Source organism: Taudactylus pleione, unplaced genomic scaffold (genome assembly GCF_031769625.1).
Source record: "Taudactylus pleione unplaced genomic scaffold, aTauple2 ptg000342l, whole genome shotgun sequence".
NCBI lineage: Eukaryota > Metazoa > Chordata > Amphibia > Anura > Myobatrachidae > Taudactylus > Taudactylus pleione.
Window position 1 is genome coordinate 2,863,394 of NW_028284743.1, and position 23,242 is coordinate 2,886,635.

Genomic DNA, 23,242 nt, shown 5'->3' on the forward strand with positions numbered 1-23,242 from the left:
TTTATTTATGTCAAAATGGTCTTAGGAACACATTAGTCAAGCAATATTATTAATAGAAGAGAGTATTATGTTCCTAGTAAAGCAGAAGCCTCAGAAAGAAGTTGTTTTAGGAAGTCGGCTTTGGAGGGCAAGTGGCCGAAAGGGTGGAAATGTGGGTTCAAAATGCAAAGGAGTCTTAACCATAATCCCAATATGGTACAACCATGCCCCCATCAGCATATTACATAACTATGACTGTACATAGCCTCTACAAAGGGCCCCCTGACAGGATACAGTCACAGCCGCCCAGCACCAGGGGCCACCCAAACTCTTATTTGCCCTGAAAAAAGGTATTACTATAGAAAGTCTCATTTTAGTTTCTCTTTCATATTCAAATGAAGGACAAATGGCCTTTTATTAAAATTGTATACCCTCAAAGATTTCATTTATTGCAGACTTACATTACTAGGGATGTATAGGTTAGTACTTCTTGCAGCTATTTGTTATGCACTACAGCAACTTAGACCACTGTCTATACAAATTAATCTAAATATTAATTAAAAATAGAGTGTTACTTATTGTATGCATTGCCAGGTAAGTTTTATTCTATTGCATATACTGAATCACTTAAGCCCACCCCCACTCTTACACATTCCACTTTACTAATTGCTTCTCCTGTCCTCTCCTGCTGGATGGCTGTCTTGTCTCTGGCCCTGATTCAGAGCTGGATGCTCTGAAAGAGCGCTCACTCTGAATCAGGGCGTTTTTTTTATTTTTTGTGTGGCCTCCTGGCCGCTCGCATAGCTGTGGGTGACCACCCACAGCTATAGTGAGCGACCATGATGATGGTCGTGATGATCAATACCATCGCGACCATTGGGCTTGCGACAAGACCCTTGTGGTAGGGTCTCATGGCCGCAAGCCCCAGAGAGCTTTTGGCTCTAACAGAGCCGAAAGCTCTCCACTGACATCACTTGTGATGTCAATGGGGCCACCCCCAAATGACAGGTGTTCTCATGGGAACGCCTCCGTTTGGGCAGCCACCCCCCCGACCCGCCCACCAAAGGGGGCGAGCTGTCACTCAACATCGACAGCTAGCCCCATTTGCTGCGAGACCCGGAGCGACGGAGTGCCGGTCGCTATCCGGGTCTCGCGCATGTGCACGACAGAGCCGGCTCTGTCATGCGCATGCGCTCTGGCCCACCATCGACCTGGTTGCGAGCGCTCAGCGCTTGCGACCGGGTCTGAATCAGGCCCTCTGTTTCCTGCAGAGGAAGCCATTGGGGGATGGGGGGGGGATGCAAACCATCAGCATACATTATCTTAACCATTTACCTGCCTATTCCTCTTTATCCTTCTCTCTTTCCTGCCTAATATCATTTTTTCCTCCCACCTCACTAACCTCAATATTTTGAATTCCCCCAACTTTATCTGCTGGTACCCACACTCATCCTTGCTACCCATCTCATTCCCTTCACCACTCCCTCTGTAACCACTTTAATCCCTTTACCACTCAACTTTTATCTGCTTATATTGCTATTCTCCTACTTATACACAACCCTACATATGTTTTCCTCCTCTTTCTTTACCTAACTCATTCCCTTGCCTGTACCCCTTTACCTGACTCTAATTCTTCCGCCCTCATTCCTCACACCCCTTTTCTTTACCTCCCTCATTCCCTTTACCTGCCTAATATAATTTTCTCCTCTCTTTTTAACAGCCTCAGTAGTTAAACACCCACCCATGTACCTGCCTCATTCCCTTCACCTCACCCCCATTTCCGTCACCTCTATTATATTCCTTCCTCTTGCTTAATAAAAATGCCTATGTCTTGCTCTTCCAACATTACCCCATCTTCTGCCTCTTGGTCTCTATTCCTCAGACACAACCATTCCTCCCTACCTCAGTCAGTGCCGGTATAATAATAACTCAGAACCACAGGTACCACAGACCACCCTCTCACGCTAGGTTGTATTATTTCTGAATGATTGTGAAACATTGATATGTCCACATGATTTCTTGCAATGTGTAGCCCGATATACACTGGGCAGTATATTATTTGGATCAATTCTAAATATGACAGATATCTTTAAATGCCAGTTAGCTGGTTTTTCCTACCCTCCTCAGACCCAAACCCACAGGATATTGCTACTGCGCATGCAAAACAAAATACAGGTTGAGTCTCCCATATCCAATTTTCCAAAATACGGAATATTCCGAAATATGGAATTATTTTGGCATAACTGAGATAATGAAACCTTTGATTTTGATGGTGCAATGTACACAAACTTTGTCTAAGGCACAAATTATTAAAAATATTGTAAAAAATTACCTTCAGGCTGTGTGTATAAGATGTATATGAAACATAAATGAATTTCATGTATATACACAAACTTTTTTTGAGCCACAAAATAATTGAAAATATTGTATAAAATTACCTGCAGGCTGTGTGTATAAGGTGTATATAACACATAAATGTATTCTGTGTGTATATTGGGGTCCCATTCCCAAGATATCTCATTATGATATGCAAATATTCCAAAATACGGAATATTCCATTATCCAAAATACCTCTGGTCCAGAGCACTTTGGATATGGGAGACTCAACCTGTACATTGTCACTCACAAATATCATGATTTCATGGGACAATACAGTATATCTACTTTATCGATACACAAAAAGCGATTCTGTATATCTATATGGAATTAGCGATTGGCCAACCCTACCCCAGGACACCCCAGTGCGTGTTCCCAGATTCCCTCACTTCTGGGAAGCTCTCTACTGAGTCTGTTATGCGGATCATGGTGGGTGTGAAATTATGTCTTTAAGCTGAGATGCATGCACATTCAAGCTCGATGACATTTTAGGCTCCAATTTGAAATAAATAGTTGATCTGACAAATTTATATCATCCATGGTTCTCATCTACAGGGTACTGGATAGCTGTTCAAAGTGGCCTGAGCCTTACTTCAATTCCTGTATACGGTGTGACCAATATACCCACACTATACTGTATTGACAAATTCCCCTACACCCACTATCATCAGACTACGAGCTTCCGTGGACATCACCTATTTAGCTAGAAAAATATGATAATGTTTGAGGCTGACAAGATTTTTGCTAAAGCAACTGATGACAGTTTTGTATCAGTTCAGAAATGGCTACAAAGCTCAGGCATTCACATAGCAGACAAAGCATATGATACTATGCCAAAGAAATACACAATACTCACTTCATTCAAAAACCACACCGCTAGTACTGATTCATTGTGCTGCACCTCTGTAATGCATAAATACGTATATTTCTGCTACAGTCTTATATCTTTGTTTGTCTTTCATTAATTTTCAGTGAAAATAAGAACTCAGTGAATGCAAATTGTAGGAACGGCACAGTTTGTATGGAACAAAGAGAGACAATATCAAAAAGTCAGCATGGCATAGAAATTGGCAAAAGCAGAGTACATACTTAAAGCACACTAACTCGGTTAGACATCTGGGCCCATCTGGTATAGTATACAGAAGTGCAGTGTTTCAATAAACATAATCACAATTTCCTGTCTATTGTCTACAACATGCATTTTTCTTTACTATACAAAATAGTCAGTGCTCTATATATGTTTATCACACAGAATGCTTCCTGTGATATATGATGTGAATATAAAAGAATAGAACAGCCCATGCCGGATCCAGGATGATTGACCGCCGGCCGCATCCCGGTAGCAATGAAAATCCAAATCGTCCCAAGGTAAGTATTTCCTACCCTATTATACCCCCTAACCCTAACCCTCCCTTAGGGGTGCCTAACCATAACCTCCCCCCAAGTGCCTAACCCTAGCCCCTCCTTCCCCACCGCCTGCATCTAAGTCCCCCGGGGGGATGCCTAACCCTAACCTCCTTCTGGAGGTGCCTAACTCTAACCCTCCCTTCCCCAGTCTAACCCTAAACTTCCGCGGGGGTGCCTAACCCTAAGTCCCCCCCTGGGAACCCTAAACCTAACTGTCCCTCCCCGGGGCTGTCCAAGCCTGGCGCCCCGGCTTACCATCGATCAGTAAGCCGGGTGTCGGGCTCCCGGCGTAGGTAAAATGACAGGCATCGGGATTTTGACGCCTGTCATTTAACTCCTTGCCAGGATTAGACAGTCGGGAAGCCGGCGGTCAGGATTTTGTCCGTTGGCTTCCTGACTGCTTCCTGCCCATGCCTGTGCTTGGATTAACAGGCAATGTCATGATAAAACATTTGTGGATTTTGGGCCATTCTTCATGGCTATCATTTAGGAAAAGTTCCCATCAATCCAAGGCCAAAGCACCCCTTGAAAACTCAATAAGCTGTGCTATCTAATGAGATGGCTCATGAATTTTAAAGGTACATCATACTATATGATTAAATATTATTTTCTGTTCTATGAATGTTTGTAGTGTAATATTCTGTATAGTGTAGAAAATGTAACTGATGACAAAGCCGTCCTAAAATACCGAATAAGGAATTTCAGTAGTGCAGAATTCGTAAGAGCTGCTCGCATAAGTTTTATTAGTGTACTCTGTAAAATCAACCAGTTACAGGAACTGCCGGGGTGTTTCAATTGTTGCAGATTGCATTAATTAAGAGCTAACAATACTGTACATTATGTGCCACTGCATGACAGGAGGTCTAGAAAATCTGGCAATGTACAGTATATAAAAACTGGTAAGCTTGTAATTGACTTATAGTAGACAGGAGCCTGTCTTCCCACTAAATAGCACCATTAACATTCAGAAAAGACAGAGGAAAATGTTCTACTTTATATATATATATATATGGAGAAAGTAGCAGCATCATATAAAGTGCATATACATAGTGTGTGAACCACTATATATCAAAAGCATGATGGAAAAACAGATACTTAGCACAGCACAGCTAGGGTGGTCAAAAAATGTACATTAATGCCTACATTTCACAATGTAAATTAAAGACGGCAATAGAGTGCCATATATTTTAAACAGGACAAAATAAACCGATTACCAATTAAAGCAAACAAACATACACAATATTTAAAGGACCCCAATGCTAGGAAAGGCAACCTCGATGAAGGGCACAGCCAGGTGAAAGGCGTAAGTGATTTGCATGGACAGAACTCAGCCCACTGGATTATGGAAGCATATGGCAGCTGTGGAACCAGTAGGAGCTCAGTACCCATCTTGTGGAAAGAGACGCAAGCAGCAAGAACTGAAAAAATCTACAGGTGTAGTATGAAAGCAGTCATCTACCTGCCGCAAGGTGGGGAAGAAAGAGAGCAGTTTCAATGACTTAACAGTAATCAACACATCCATGCCTAAGATCCATTCAGAAAGGGCTTTAAGGAATCATTGACTGTGTTATACTGTATGACCAGGGCCGGACTGGGACTAAAAATAGGCCCTGGCATTTAAACAGCACACAGGCCCACCTTGCATCAGCATCTGGCCCCTGGCATAGACTCCTTACTATTCCTGACCCCTCCCACTTCTTAGTCTATGCTCTTACATATATAATTAATATTAGAACAACAGGCAAGTACACATCATTCTCTATTAAAATGCATACAACAGAGCACATCCTATAGGGGAGTCAAACATTTGGTATTGTGTTGGTTCTGTTAAGCTGTGTACACACCTATAGATATATCTGTCCAATTTGTGTGGTGGGACAGAAATTTTGGGAATGTATTGGATCAAACAACAATAGAAATTTGCTCCCAGATGCTGGAAAATGGACCAGATTTTCTTTCCCACCAGACAGATTGGACAGATATCAATAGACAAAGCTGCCACTTCACTGGTGTAGGTCATACACAAAGAAAGGGGAAGGCATTTTCCCAAGCCCTAGTTTAGCAGTTGTAGAAGATTAGATAGTGTCATTGTAGGACTTTTTTAGGGCAGGGGTGCTGAACGCAGAGGACACATCTATGCACACCAAAGCAGAACCGTAACTACAGATTTTGAGAAAAGAGCGTTTGTGCCAACATCTATAGGTGAAGCAGGGAGAGCGTGTGCCAAAGGCATGCATAAAAAAATTCAGGTGTGGTCTTGCTGGGAAGGGGCGTAGCCACCTGATTTTTCATGTTACCTCACACAGTAGTGTCTCTTTTAAACAATATGTCACACAGTAGTGTCTTTTTCACATTAAGTCACTGGGTAGTGCCCCATAGTCATGTTACATCACACAGTAGTGTCCCTTAGTCACACTACACCACTCGGTAGTTTCCCTTCGTCATACTACACTGCACAGTAGTGTCCCTTATTCATGTTACATCACACAGTAGTGCCTTTTTTCACCTTTTGTCAGACAGTAGTGTCTCTTTCACAATATGTCACACAGTAGTGTTTCTTTTTCACATTACATCACACGGTAGTGCCCCATAGTCATGTTACATCACACAGTAGTGTCCCTTTTTCACATTACGTCAGTGTCCCTTTTTCACATTATGTCAAATAATAGTGTCCCTTATTCACATACACAAACATGAATATTTGCACATAATTATTATAAAATAGATATATTATAAACAATATATTGTATACAATTAATATTAATACTACATCGATCTGCAGGTTTGAAATAGCAACATACTAAAAGGAATAGGGGGAGACAGAAAAAGAGGAGGAAAGGGGGGGAGCCAGGAGAAAAAGAGAGGAGGAATTTGGGCAGCTGGGGAGAGAGAAGGTTAGAGGGGACCCAACATAGTAGAAATAGAGAGAGCCTGGAGAGAAAGAGGAGGAATAGGAGGAACTGGGGTAGAGAGAGAAAGAGAATATGGGAAGCCAGGAGAGACATAGGAGAAATATGGGAGTGGGAAGAGAGAGAGAAGAAATAGGGAGAGCCAGAAGAGAAAGAGAAGGTATAGGTTAACCCAAGAGAGAGCAGAAATAAGTAGAGCCATGAGAGACAGTGAAGGAACAGGTTGAGCCAAGAGTAAGAGAGGATGAATTGGGGAAACTAGAGAGACATAGGATGAACTGGGAGAGAAAGAAAGAATAGTGGAAGTCAGGAGAGAGAGAAGGAATTGGGGAGGCTGGGAAAGACATAGGAGAAGGGATCGGAATAGGGAAAGACGAGAGAGGAGGAATAGGGGAAGACAGGAGAGACATAGAATAAATAGGGGGCGCTGGGAGAGAGAGAGAGAGAGTGAGAAGGAATAGGGGAAGCCAGGAGAGACATAGGAGATAAAAGGAAACCTGGGAGAGAGAAGAGGGAGACGGGGAGATGGGAGAGACATAGGAGAAAGAGGGGAAGTTGGGAGAGAGAGAGAAGAAATTGGGGAAGCCGGGAGAGACATAGGAGAAAGAGGGGAAGCTGGAAAAGGAGGAATAGGGGGAGACGGGAGAGACATAGGAGAAAGAGGGGAAGCTGGGAGAGAGAGGAGGAATAGGGAGAGATGGAGAGACATAGGAGAAAGAGGGGAAGATGGGAGAGAGAGGAGGAATAGGGTGAAACAGGAGAGACATAGGAGAAATAGGGGAGCTGGGAGAGCGAGAGAAGAAATTGAGGAAGCCGGGAGAGACATAGAAGAAAGAGGGGAAGCTGGGAGAGGAGGAATAGGGGGAGACGGGAGAGACATAGGAGAAAGAGGGAAGCTGGGAGATAGAGGGTAGGAATAGGGGGAGATGGGAGAGACATAGGAGAAAGAGGTGAAGCTTGGAGAGAGAAGGAATAAATCAAGCCAGGAGAGACATTGGGCTCGATTCTGTTCAACGCGAATTGAATAGCGCCGGGAATGAGTTCCTGGAGCTATTCAATTCAGAACACTGCTAAGCCTGACTAAGGATTTCTTCTTGCATCCCTCCTGGCATGCAAACAAAAATCCAACAAAAGTCCAGATGCAATGCTGTTTTCTGCCCTTAGCGCAGCGGAAACAGCATCGCCCCTGGATGTATAGTCAGAGAATGCCCGTTCTCATGACTAAACAAAACACTCTGTTTAAAGCGCGAGGGGCGGGAGAAGGGCATTCTCAATAAGGGCAAAACAATGTGTAGAATTGTATAGCTCATTCCCGCCGCTATTCAATTGACGTTGAATTGAATCAGCTGGGAGAGAGAGGAGGAATAGGGGGAGAATGGAGACACAAGAGATAAGGGCAGGCAGCAGAGTTTAGGAATAGGGTGAGATGAGAGGGGAATAGGGGGACACAGAAAAGAGAGAGAGACGAAATCAGGGGAGATGGAAGAGAGAGTAAGAGGAGGAGTAATAAGGTGAGATGAGAGAGACAGAAGGAAATTAATGGCGGAGATGGCAGAGAGACATACCTCATGTAGTTTTGGAGTGTGAAGCAGCGTCCTGCTGCAATGCCCGGGTTTCATTAGCAGCATTAGAACCCGGAAGTTTGGCTCCTCTGAATGGCATGTATTCTGCCTCAGCTCCTCGTGTGGCTCTGCCTCCTGGGCAGCAGACTGTCTGGATAGCGCTCTCCCTGCCCAGTTTCCCACTGCCCCCATTACCATGGGGCTTAGTTGCGGTTGCATCATTGCGTAAAGACGTCATGACGCAGTCACTCATGACGTGGCCGCACATTCCTGAAATCTGTTTGCTGAGCAAGGCGCCGCCCGGGAGGTTGTACTGCCGCGTTAGCCTGTGCTCAGCCAAAGTGCCTGATGGCCAGTCCAGCCCTGTGTATGACAGAGGCAAGAACTGTACCAGAAATGACCTATACGCCACAAGAGATAGGAGAGTTTTCTTCAGACTATTTTACTCCTGCATATGGAATCCTTTGAGAAGTATATTAAGACTTTTAAAGGAAATCTTATTGTTTACAAGGATTATTTATATTAGGAAATGTATATACTTTTTAGTTATCAGATGTTTTTAAGCCAAAATATTGGAGTATGAAATATTAATAAATGTACATAGTTTTTATCCTTTAGTTTGGTAAATCCTGATATGCAGTATACTATCCTATTCATTATCATATCAGAATCAGAATTATTATTATTATTAGTTCTATGCACTACTGTAAGGGGTTACCTTTTTCGCCCTCTATTTTAAAATTGTTCTACAGTACTTATACTTCACAATGTGCATTTATACCCCTTTTCTACTGCCGTATCAACCTGGGTCATGGCTCAGTGGAAAAGGCTCCTAGGAAAAAATCCTGAGTCGACTGACCTGGCATTTCTTCCCTGGTCTTGAGGAGGATTTTATGCAGGTAAGACCCAGGTAAGGCTCAGTGGAAAAGGTATTCCGGGTCATCCGACCAAGTCCTGTCCCCAGCATAGGGAGGGCCGCATTTCCTGGAGCTTGGAGACGATGCAATCTCCAAGCACTGGCAGAGGTAAGCCCCAGAAATATCCCGGGTCCAGCCTGCAGTGTAAATGGGGTTCAAGCTGCTGTGACACAACTTGAAAACCCATGTTCAGTGTCCTGGGTTGGACCTGGGATTTTGGTGGAAAAGAGGTGTAAGATAGTCTAGAAAGATTAGAAATGTGTGGTGTTTGTGTTCTATAGGCATTATAGATAAACATCGTTTCCAGGAAAGAGTTGGGTCTACACTCCTAAGGGTAGATTTACCAGTGGCGTCCCTCCCTGTGGTGACACCGGTGCATCGGCAAAAAGGAGGCGTGGCCTTGCAGGTAGGTGGCATGGCCTTGCATCCCGAACCCCTGTTTTTGTTACTCCATGAGCCCCGGAGATGCGGACTGCCCCCGAGGACCAGTCTATGTGCAGTTCCAGCTCCCTCACTGTGTCAGGTGTGTTGCACATAATGCTACAGTGCAGCACCCAGCTTCTGTCACTGAGAAGGATTTGCCACTTTGGTGTCACCCCTCAGCAGATGACACCTGGGTGTGGCCCACACCCCCATTGTGACACCACTGATATTCTAAACAGATAGGTTATTCAAGTTGATGATCATCAATGGCTTTGGAAATATAGTTTTAATATAGTTTAATATAGTTTTTTTGTTATTATGACAAGTAGCTGTGTATGTTTTCCCATTTTTATGATTTAGTGTCTAATAGCTACTAAGCTCATGACAGTTAAAAAGAAATGGTGGTGATCATGTCAAATTCTGATTGAATTCATGATTATATTTAGCACAGGACTGGTCAGAAGAGAAAGACTCTGCTCTGAGTTTGTCAACGTAACATGTACTGTATTGCAATATAAGGTTTTTGGTGAGTGCAGAGTATCAATATCTTTTTGCTTAGACAATATTGTCACTACCTTCTTTTACTCCATTTTCATTAAAATTTTTCAAAATTCAGTAAATATAGGTTTGTATATACAGAAAACATGTTCATCATGTTGACATTCACAATGTCAACAAAAAGCATGTCAACACCGATGAAATGTGGACATGGTGAAAATGTTGAAAAGCAGTTTTAAGCCTAACCCAAAAGCTAACCCTAACTCTAATGTAAATATCAAAAATGTCAATATGCCCACATGTCATATGTCGACACTTTAACCATTTTTGACAACATAACATGCAACATCCTGGTGTCAAAATTATGTCAACAATCTGACTGCATATGATTAAATACATGTGGTGGAGTACAATACTTTATAGTCTTTTATTATACTCTATAGCCTAATTAACTTAATTAAATTAGTATGGGCATTAATGATAAACTATATTTGGAATGTGACTATAAGCATTAGAGAGCAGTTATAAAAACCTTTTGGTATAACCTGTTAACGAAAGAAGCATGAATAGATTTCATTAATTACCTGTTTACAGTTTTTCTATTACAATTCCATAAAATGTTATAGCCTCAATAATTGTGTGACTGTATTAGATTAATTCATAAAATAAGTTAAAACATAAGATTTCTATCTTAAACATGTTTTACTACTCCTGTGTTAATTGTTAAATTGCCAAGTACCAATATTGTTCCCAACGTTGTGTGATAATGTTGGAGACACATGTAACCACCACCCAAACCAATTCAGCACCCAATTCATTAAACATATGACTTCCTTTTCAGAGTATGCCTGTAGATCACAAAAGCTCCTGTAGACTAATTACAGAAGTATATTACAAGACTGGACAAAGAGAAAGCTATCACATTTCAATTACACTTTCCCAGATTATCTGCGGGTGAGAGGCACAGAGAGATACAGATCAATTACATGAATAGTTTGAGGTCAAATCTTGTTGTACTTTAAATCACGAAAGAAAGACTTTCAAAAATAGTACATATATTATTATGCATTAAATACTGTATGATGCACAATAAGATTTACATCAAAAGTAAAAAATATGGCATATGAACTTTATGTATGTATTTGCTATAGATTAGTAAATTATTTTTTTTTAATTATTTCTTTATTGATGGAATATCCCTACTCATCTGAAGGCATAGTCTAATGCAATCATTAAATTGCACTACTGCAGCTGCACTAAAGCACTTACTATCTATCACATTTCACCTACACTTTGCTACAGTAGTTTCTCTGAAAATGGGAGGTGTGGATATGATCAGGGTTGGACTGGCCCATAGGTGTACAGGGGAAATCCCCAGTGGGCCTCACTGCTTGAGGGCCCCACCCCCTCCTCTGGATATCATACTCCAGACTGTGCACTGAGCTGAACATTGTTACTCTGTTAGATGGGCAGGACCACTTAAGGTCTGCTTCTATAAAAAGCATCAAGATTTGCTTAATGGGTAATCAAACAAATGTGGTGGCTAGCCACACCCCCTCTGTGTATAGCCACACCCCTTAAACATGGGCTCCTATCACTGCATTCCTCCTGTGGGTCCTATGTGCCCCAGTCCAACACTGGATACGATCAGCAGAAACCAGTCACCTGAGGCCAAACTGCTGTGCACACTACTAAAAAGAAAGAATATTGGGGTTGATTCAATGTTGTATGCTATTGCAAAAATATGCTAATGCCTGCCAACAGACTCCCCATCTGAAATAGTGTGCGACGGACTGTACAAATGTAGCTACACCCACTTCCCCTATCTGCATTGTTTGCAGATCCTCGGGGGGTTGAGAACACACCACCATTGACACAACATTGGCCACACATCGACTCCTTGATTAAGTTCTGAGCTGTGTGGATTCTGGGTCAACTTTCTCTTTAAAAATAGGGGCTCTCAGACTGTGGTTCTGTGATTGGGAAGCAGCGCAAGTGCAGACACACCCTTGGAGCTTCCATAACACGCTCACGGACTGGCCTCTTTTTTGCTAATTCTTTTGGCCACCTCCTCAACTCCACTTAGGAACGCCCATGGATCGCAATGGCCTGCTCAGGACCTAGTGATCATGTTGACATTGTGAATAGCATGTAAAACAACAGATCACATGTGTGCAGTGAGACTTTCATCTGCGTTTTGCGCATGTGCAACTGCGTGGACATTAGCATAGCATCAATTCTGAATCAGGCCCCTTATATTCTATAAATCAGTACACTGGCTGTGATATCCACTATACGATGAACTTTATTCGCTACATAACAAGTGCCTATATGGGCACCACTGACAAACTAAATAGTTCTGTCATTTATTCAAAACAGTTTATACTGAAGCGGCTACTCCACTTTAATATTTGTGAAATAAAACATGCAAGTTGGCTTCAAATGAGATAAACTTTTATTTGATAGACTTAAATGATCATTATTTATTAAAGTTAGTATGGTGGCAGACAACAAGAACCATTAAGTAATCATGCATACAAAACTCGATCATTGGTGTACAACTTTCCAATATTAGAGACATCCGGACGGGCAGTGTCATGGGACCTAATCCTATAAATCATTGGTTAAGGGGAGCACACCTGCTAAACAAATACCAAATCAAGTAATAAATGTTCTTACCATCACCACAAAAAAAACCTCATAGACAAAAGGGAGGATGGAATTCCAGAAAGGCAAGAGACTTAAAATGGATAACAAACAATATATAAATCAAGTAACCACACCCTAGATGATTGTTGTAGGCTGCCATAAACAGCATCATCACTCAATTAACATGTAAAGGAAAAAACCTTGTGGTTTAATTTTGCTCTTCAGCCCTATGCACAATTATGATGTCAAACAAGCAGAGGAAGTCTTTAAAACAACTCTGCAAATCATTTAGTGAGTGGCACTGAAATCTCCCACATTCCACTTTTTTACAAATTGTAGTAAGATGTGATAGATCCAGTGGTGTAACTGGAGGGGTACAAGTGGGGAACATGCCCTGGGCACCATGGCTGGCCCAGCAAAGGGGTTTTTTCTTTTGCCACCTGCCAGGGCATAATACCCGCACCACCTGCACCCCTCCACCATTGCACCCAGCCTGAAGACTTGTCACTTTAATAATGTAATAAGCAGGCAACAGTGCCCGCTGGTGCTGACAGTAGGGGGAGCTGCAAGAAGCATGCAGGCCCTCCCAGGCAGTCATTCCCATCCTGAGAGCTGCCGGGTGACAGAGTGACTCTTCTTTCCTCAGTGCTCTTTCTGCTTTGTAGCCAGGGGAGTATTAATTTTTTTGCCGGGGGGATGAGGGGGTGGCAGTTTGCCATGGGGGAGAATGAGGGGAGGACTGCCGTGGGTGACTTTAAAAACAATAGATGCCAGCAATGTATTTATTTGTCTGGCTGTATTTGTGTGAAAGAGGTGTGTGTGTCTGTGTCAGTGTGTGTGTATCTGTGTCAATGTGTGTGTGTATCTGTGTCAGTGTGTCATGTGTGTGTCTGTGTCAGTGCATGTGTGTATCTGTCAGTGTTTGTGTCAGTGTGTGTGTCATTGTGTGTGTGTCTGTGTCAGTGTGTTTGTATCCGTGATGGTGTGCACGGGGGAGACGATGGTGTGGCTGAGATGAAACAGTAGGAGAGGCAATGGCATGGCTCAGAAACGATGTGGGGGAAATGATGGTGTGCTGAGAGACAACGCAGGGGTAGAGGCAGTTATTTGGCTAAGAGATTGAACAGGGGTGAGGTGATGGTTTGGTTGAGAGAAGACACAGGAAGGGAGGCGATGGTGTGGCTGAGAGACAACGCAGGGGTGGAGGCAATTATTTGGCTAAGAGATGACGCAGAGGTGAGGCAATGGTTTGGTTGAGAGAAGACACAGGGGGGAGGGGATGGTGTGGCTGAGAGATGACACAGTGGGGTAGGCAATGGTGTGCTGAGAGATGATGCAGGGGGGAGGCGATGGTGTGGCTGAGAGATGACGCAGGGGGGAAGGTGATGGTGTGCTGAGAGGTGACGCAGGGGGGAAGGTGATGGTGTGCTGAGAGGTGACGCAGGGGAAAGTAAGCTACACAGGGGGAATGAGTCTGGTTGAACCACTGTTGTATGATGATGATCTTCTTAATATTCCTACACAAACAGGCATCTTCCAGACAATGTGACCTACATGAATAGTGAATACCGACTAAAGACGCCTGCTTCCCAGGGAGGATACATTTCTTCAGAGGTTCCACATTGTGAGAAACCACCGTATAGGTAAGGTGCATATAGAATGGTAAGGAATGTTCCCATAGTGACGAGAAATGGGTGGCGTGTCATGTTGACAAGCCCCATTTTAGTGGCCACACCCTTTGGCATATGACCTTGTCCATTATTTTGCAGTGCAGAAATTGTTTTTGCTATGTGTCTGTGTGTGGGGGGAAGGGGGCGCCGTCCTTCAACTTGCCCTGGTCTCCAAAGATCCTAGTTACGCCACTGGATGGATCACATTGTTAGGTAGCATGAATATATATATACATTTATAACATTTAAATGTAATTTACTGTATTGGGGATTTGTGCAGTAAATACCTTTTTAAGGGTACTTCTTTATTGAAGCTGCACTACAACATAACATGCAACCTTCTCGGAGAACTGAGGTCTACTTGGAACAGTCATTTTTACCAGGGCCCCGTGGTTGCATAGCATTGTGATGCTTTAGAGGGGATTGTGATCAGGAAGAAAAATGAGAAACTCACTAACTCACTGTGCCTGTTATTTTACAATCAAGAGATGCCCATAAATTACCTATATTCAGGTTATATTGGGTTTAGCAGGTTAATACATATTATCTATGTTAGTTTTAAGCTGTTCATTTATATTGATAATACGAGCAAGGTTTTAGACTTGTAGCATTGTCTAAATCACAGTTGTTTCAGAATGAAGTCTTCCTTCGCTTGGGTAGGCACCTTGAGAAAAAAAAGAGAAAAAAATGAACCAAGCACTTGAAAATAATGTACAAAGGTAAATAGAAATACATATATAACAAATGTATTATAAAACAGTTGTAGACACATGTCATACCTTTAGAAGAGATTACAATACATTTATGTACTATATGTAGCACCTTTTCAAGTCACAGATGGATATATACAGTATCACAGATAATGAGGGGAAAGTACATTAATCCAGCCATACAAAAGTCACTATTTAATCATATTTCTGTATTCAAATATTTATATATATATATATATTGAAATAAAGCCGGCACTCCACAAGTTATATGAAATACTGGTGCCCGGGTGCCATCTGATGGTCTAAACAGGCCAAAATGTATACATGCAATGAACAGCGGCACTCACAGGACTTGCAAAGAAGACTCCAGACTCCCATGGTCAAGTTCAACGTTTCAAACGACTTTTATCAAGAACCATAGAACAATGAAAAGGTACATACCTATATACCAGCATACATCCCATAGTGACAAAACGTGTAACCTACCCAGCGACTCCCGCCGGATGAAATGACGTCATAAAAGTGGGACCCGCCTCCTCTTGATGATGCGGCCATCAGACGCAATGTTGCCATAGTGACGCTCCACAACAACGGAGCTCACTACGTGCAGGCGTCAGGCCGATCATGTGACCAGCCCCGCAACTGACCAGTAAGGTCCGTTTACTGTGTGTCAGACGGGGTGGTAACAGAGAACATAGCGCATGCAGTGAACGGTAACTAAGGAAACCCATGTAAACAGCGCTGCGAACAAAAACAGCACAATTAAATGTAATGAAATAAACAAACTGCAAGAGAATATATAATTAATCCCTCCAAACAAAATAATCAAGTAAAGGAATCTGTATTCAATTTGAAAAAGGAGAAGAAGACAGAAAAAAGAACAACCTGAGTAAAGAGACAGAAAATATACAATGGATGGAACAGATGTGAGACGACATAGGATCTCAGTATGTTACAGCACCAGGTATTCCATGGAGGTCTCCCATCCAAGTACTAATCTGGCCTACACTGCTTAGCTTCCAAGATCTGACGGTATAAGGCGTATCCAGTGTAGTATGACTGTAACAAAAATGTATACAATCCAAATTATTAAGTCATTGATCACTCTGAACCTACCACCTCAGATCATAGGGAAATGAGAAAAGAACAATCCAGAAGATGAATAAACAAAGAAAAGAGTGAGGAATTGGAAAAAACCAAAACAGATTGTAAGACCATCAAAGAAAGAACATGGGATAATGGGTAATAAATGCCCAGTAAGTAGTTGCAGGGTCAATAGACTCTGACAAATAATGAATGTGGTCTCATTTTCAAAAGAAACATGAGAAAGATAATTGTTCATTGAGTCCATGAGGAGATACAGTGTTCATCTTATGGATCCAAAACACCTCACGTTGTAGAAGTTTCTTTTCACGGTCACCTCCCCTTTTGTTGGGTGGAATATGGTCGATGAATTTGTATACCAAACTCGATAAAGGATGTCTTGAGTTCTTAAAATGGCGGGCCACCGGCTGGTCGATTTCTTTACCTTCAAGGGCCTGTCTTATGGCAGATCTGTGTTGAGCCATTCTGGTTTTGGCTGTGCATGTAGTTTTTCCAATGTAGACCAGACTGCAAGGACATCGGATCATATATATAATGTATTTGGAGGAACATGTTAAAACATGATTTATTGGTATGCGTTTCCCTGAGTGAGGATGTGCGACATCCGGACCTGTCTCTAAAAAACTGCAACCCGTGCATCGGTAACATCTGGGTTTTTTAGCCAGAAAATGCTGTTCACTTTTGCGCGGACCATAATTTACATCATTATGGACTAGCCAATCTTTCAGGTTCCTACCCCGTTTATATCCAAGCATAATTCTGGAATTCCTCAGTGGTTTAATAGAGTCATCAGTGTTGATGATGGGCCAAAGGCGTTTTGAAGTAGAATTGATGAATTTGCTGGCGATGTTATATTGGTTAATGAATAACATGGTGTTCGTATTTTTCGATGTGGAAACATTAAGTACAGAAGTCTGTTTATTTCGTTCAATAGCTCTCTGTTTGGCTAAATGAAGATCTTTCTGTTTGTATCCATGTTGTATGAATTTTACAATCATGTTATCAATTTCTTTGTCTGCAAGCTGTGGATCACTTGTGATTCTGAGTGCTCTTAGGAATTGTGAATATGGAAGACTCCTTTTGAGTGAAGTAGGGTGATGGCTTTGTGCATGCAATAAAGTATTGCTATCTGTAGGTTTGTGATAGACGGATGTACTAAATTGAGAACCTGACCACACAATGTTGATATCCAAGTAGTGCACATTGCTGGAACTTTGTTCAAATGTGAACGTGATGTGGTTATGCATGGAGTTTATATGAGTCATGGCATTAATAAAATCTGTTTCAGTTCCTGACCATAGGACCATTATGTCGTCGATGTAACGACTCCTTGATATCTTATTAGGGGCATATTAGTAAAACCTTGACATTGGGAGATCCACAATGTATATTGTAAGCATTTTTAACATGGTATTCATTCGATGAACTCATGTTTTCAGCGGTCACTTCTAACTCCTCTTTGTTTTATGCATTTAGACTTATTGAGCCTTATGTTTTGCATAAGCATAACCCACCTAGATTACTTAGTCAGTAGATTACTTTCCACAGTACATGGATTTCAGATCTCTTTGTCATCCTTACCCGGTGTTTCCAGAGTTTATAGTTTTTTTTCAGTTTATGTATATGTAATTATGTGTGCACAGGTTTATGGCCGCTTTATTGTGATTACTATGTTCACTATTTCATATTTTTATTGTCACCTCTATTGTTCATGAACACCTATTGTCATGTTAACACCACTTCGTTTTTCACATATGTTTATAGCCTGCCAGGTACCCGCTTCAACATATAGGTGAGCGTGCAGTTTGTTTATTTCATTACATTTAATTGTGCTGTTTTTGTTCGCAGCGCTGTTTACATGGGTTTCCTTAGTTACCGTTCACTGCATGTGCTATGTTCTCTGTTACCACCCCCGTCTGACACACAGTAAACGGACCTTACTGGTCAGTTGCGGGGCTGGTCACATGATCGGCCTGACGCCTGCACGTAGTGAGCTCCATTGTTGTGGAGCGTCACTATGGCAACATTGCGTCTGATGGCCGCATCATCAAGAGGAGGCGGGTCCCACTTTTATGACATCATTTCATCCGGCGGGAGTCGCTGGGTAGGTTACACGTTTTGTCACTATGGGATGTATGCTGGTATATAGGTATGTACCTTTTCATTGTTCTATGGTTCTTGATAAAAGTCGTTTGACTGAAACATTGAACTTGACCTTGGGAGTCTGGAGTCTTCTTTGCAAGTCCTGTGAGTGCCGCTGTTCATTGCATGTATACATTTTGGCCTGTTTAGACCATCAGATGGCACCCGGGCACCAGTATTTCATATAACTTGTGGAGTGCCAGCTTTATTTCAATATATTTTTCCAATTGGTTATGATTTTTTTCATTCATTTGGATTGCATGGCACCCCTTCTTTTCATTTACTGTACTTATCAATCAGAACATTGTGTAAATATATATATTTTTTTAAGTTATCTTTAATTTTTTCCTCACATTTTTTCTTGGTTTAGGGTAGTTCTTTGTTTTACTTTGTTTTTATAAGCTGCTTTATAAACCTGTTGATTATTTCTTTTGGAACACCTTGGATTTGACTTTGCATATGGTTACAATCAGTTTTTTTTGCAACTACATTCATACCACTATTTTTGGATAGATTTTTTTTTTTTTTTTTCATTAAGATTAATTTTTGTTGTCCGTCAATAACATCCTTTTGACTCTACATCATATTGGTTATGTCTCAAATCAACAAAGGGGCTACCACAACTCCAACTGACGGGAGTGGTTTTCTTAACATACAACTACCTATAGGTGAGATATTAAGTTTCAGTGAGTCCGAAGTGGAGAATCTTTACTTCAAAGACACTTTTTTGGACACTGCAGGTGCCTCCTCTGCAGATGAATTATATGTTCAATTACTCAAACTCAAAAAAAAGGAGTTAGATTACTATTTACACGGTTACCCTTTCTGACTACCACAAGGAGCGTAAAATTCCGAGAGGATTTAGGATTAAAAATGTCCCGACTATAGGCAGAAACAATGTAGATTTCTGTAGAAGATGGGTTGCTGTTCTTAATAAATGTTCCCTCGATCTAATATTATTGGTCATAGAAGAATCTGGCAAGGAACTCAGCAACATTCGGGATAAAATTAAAAATTTTGAGAGTGCACATAAAGCTTGTCTTTCAACAGACAGTTCCAACAATTGGCTTGAAAAATTAAGCATTCAGGTGGAAGATTACATGAAAAATTTGATTAAATACAAAAAGGAGAAACTGGCCAAAGTGACCATTGATTATCAAGAACAGAGAGTTTACTCCTGGGCCAATGGCAGAACATTAAATTCTAGGCCCCAAAGAACCCGCTTTAGAACTCCCAGACGCTTTTTAGACACCGAAGAATCTAGTGGTGCAAACTCATCACAAAGTGACCAGGATTTTCCTTCTACTTCACTCACAGTCACACAGCGTCCCCCTTTAGGGGTTGCAACACGTGCAAGAAAAGTAAGCGGTCCCACACTAGACGGGGGAAACAGGGGTCGAGGCAAAAAAGTGTACAAGAAAACAACATAGTGGTAAACTTATCTAGTAAGACACTCAACATGGCAGAATCTAAATTATTACAGAAAGGTTTAACCTTTATTCCAACTTGTTCTTTCAATAGCTTCAACTGGAAAAAGGACCTGTGGAGATTGAATAGAAGTCTCAAACTCAAAGAATTTTTTAGTAATTCAGATATCACTTTACCATCTACTGATACTACTCCCTTCAGAACCACATCATCTTTTGATCCTGCCTCTAACAATGCTTCCATCAAAAGCTTTATTAGATTGTTGGATTATGAAGTTTCCACACAGTACAAAGGCAGGCACTCCATACAGCATAATCTTACCAAAAACGAATACCAAGCCCTTATCTCTCTGAGTAATGATGACTCTATCATTATTCGGTCTGCAGATAAAGGGGGAGCTATCGTTATTCAAGACAAACAACAGTACATAAAAGAAATTTATTGCCAATTAGGCGACACGGAGACATATTTACCCTTAGGTTCTGATCCAATGTTGAAATTCAAAAAAGAACTAGATGACTGCCTTACACAAGCACTTTTGAATGGCATTATAACTAAAGATACCATGCAATTTCTTACAGTTGATAAACCCATCACTCCTTTACTCTACACATTACCTAAAATACACAAGTCTTTATCTGCCCCACCTGGTCGTCCCATCATCTCAGCCAGGGACAGCCTGTACAGTAAGATATCACAATTTTTAGATTTCTATGTACAACCATTGATTGTTAAGGAACCCACCTATTTAAAAGATTCTAATTCATTATTGGAAAAACTTCGCAATTTAAACGATCTTCCACATGATTTACTTCTATGTACTATAGACGTAAATTCGTTATACACAGGCATTCCACAACAAGATGGGTGTGATTGCATGGAATCTTTTTTGAAGTCACATCAGGATTATCATGGACCAAACATTGATTTCTACATATGTCTTTTGAAACAGACTTTGAACAACAATTCTTTTTTATTTGACAACAAATTTTTCTTGCAGAAGAAAGGCTGCGCTATGGGCTCGCATGTAGCTCCATCTTTGGCTAATGTATACATGTTTTCTGTAGAGAAGGAACTTTTTTTGAATAATCCTGAGTTCAACAAATCTTTGGTGTTTTACATCCGTTACATCGACGACATTATGGTCCTATGGTCAGGAACTGAATCAGATTTTATTAATGCCATGACTCATATAAACTCCATGCATAACCACATCACGTTCACATTTGAACAAAGTTCCAGCAATGTGCACTACTTGGATATCAACATTGTGTGGTCAGGTTCTCAATTTAGTACATCCGTCTATCACAAACCTACAGATAGCAATACTTTATTGCATGCACAAAGCCATCACCCTACTTCACTCAAAAGGAGTCTTCCATATTCACAATTCCTAAGAGCACTCAGAATCACAAGTGATCCACAGCTTGCAGACAAAGAAATTGATAACATGATTGTAAAATTCATACAACATGGATACAAACAGAAAGATCTTCATTTAGCCAAACAGAGAGCTATTGAACGAAATAAACAGACTTCTGTACTTAATGTTTCCACATCGAAAAATACGAACACCATGTTATTCATTAACCAATATAACATCGCCAGCAAATTCATCAATTCTACTTCAAAACGCCTTTGGCCCATCATAAACACTGATGACTCTATTAAACCACTGAGGAATTCCAGAATTATGCTTGGATATAAACGGGGTAGGAACCTGAAAGATTGGCTAGTCCATAATGATGTAAATTATGGTCCGCGCAAAAGTGAACAGCATTTTCTGGCTAAAAAACCCGGATGTTACCGATGCACGGGTTGTACCACTTGCAGTTTTTTAGAGACAGGTCCGGATGTCGCACATCCTCACTCAGGGAAACGCATACCAATAAATCATGTTTTAACATGTTCCTCCAAATACATTATATATATGATCCGATGTCCTTGCAGTCTGGTCTACATTGGAAAAACTACATGCACAGCCAAAACCAGAATGGCTCAACACAGATCTGCCATAAGACAGGCCCTTGAAGGTAAAGAAATTGACCAGCCGGTGGCCCGCCATTTTAAGAACTCAAGACATCCTTTATCGAGTTTGGTATACAAATTAATCGACCATATTCCACCCAACAAAAGGGGAGGTGACCGTGAAAAGAAACTTCTACAACGTGAGGTGTTTTGGATCCATAAGATGAACACTGTATCTCCTCATGGACTCAATGAACAATTATCTTTCTCATGTTTCTTTTGAAAATGAGACCACATTCATTATTTGTCAGAGTCTATTGACCCTGCAACTACTTACTGGGCATTTATTACCCATTATCCTATGTTCTTTCTTTGATGGTCTTACAATCTGTTTTGGTTTTTTCCAATTCCTCACTCTTTTCTTTGTTTATTCATCTTCTGGATTGTTCTTTTCTCATTTCCCTATGATCTGAGGTGGTAGGTTCAGAGTGATCAATGACTTAATAATTTGGATTGTATACATTTTTGTTACAGTCATACTACACTGGATATGCCTTATACCGTCAGATCTTGGAAGCTAAGCAGTGTAGGCCAGATTAGTACTTGGATGGGAGACCTCCATGGAATACCTGGTGCTGTAACATACTGAGATCCTATGTCGTCTCACATCTGTTCCATCCATTGTATATTTTCTGTCTCTTTACTCAGGTTGTTCTTTTTTCTGTCTTCTTCTCCTTTTTCATATCGAATACAGATTCCTTTACTTGATTATTTTGTTTGGAGGGATTAATTATATATTCTCTTCACAGGTTGATTAGCTACCACTGGTGTGGTATGGACATTCATTCTTTTCATAAGACCTGAAGTATTTTGATTCACTATTGCTCCTTGATATCTTATTAGGGGCATATTAGTAAAACCTTGACATTGGGAGATCCACAATGTATATTGTAAGCTTTTTTATCATGGTGTTCATTCGATGAACTCATGTTTTCAGCGGTCACTTCTAACTCCTCTTTGTTTTTTGCATTTAGACTTATTGAGCCTTATGTGTTGCATAAGCATAACCCACCTAGATTACTTAGTCAGTAGATTACTTTCCACAGTACATGGATTTCAGATCTCTTTGTCATCCTTACCCGGTGTTTCCAGAGTTTATAGTTTTTTTTCAGTTTATGTATATGTAATTATGTGTGCACAGGTTTATGGCCACTTTATTGTGATTACTATGTTCACTATTTGATATTTTTATTGTCACCTCTATTGTTCATGAACACCTATTGTCATGTTAACACCACTTCGTTTTTCACATATGTTTATAGCCTGCCCAGGTACCCGCTTCAACATATAGGTGAGCGTGCAGTTTGTTTATTTCATTACATTTAATTGTGCTGTTTTTGTTCGCAGCGCTGTTTACATGGGTTTCCTTAGTTACCGTTCACTGCATGCGCTATGTTCTCTGTTACCACCCCCATCTGACACACAGTAAACGGACCTTAC

General features: G+C 41.1%; 2 pseudogenes; one reads left to right on the top strand and one right to left on the bottom strand.

The window, feature by feature from the left end:
• Window positions 1–16,049: 16,049 nt before the first annotated feature.
• On the bottom strand, window positions 16,050–16,167 carry LOC148508822 (5S ribosomal RNA; annotated as a pseudogene).
• Window positions 16,168–22,268: 6,101 nt separating this feature from the next.
• LOC148508823 (5S ribosomal RNA) lies at window positions 22,269–22,386 on the top strand (annotated as a pseudogene).
• The last annotated feature ends 856 nt before the right edge of the window (window positions 22,387–23,242 follow it).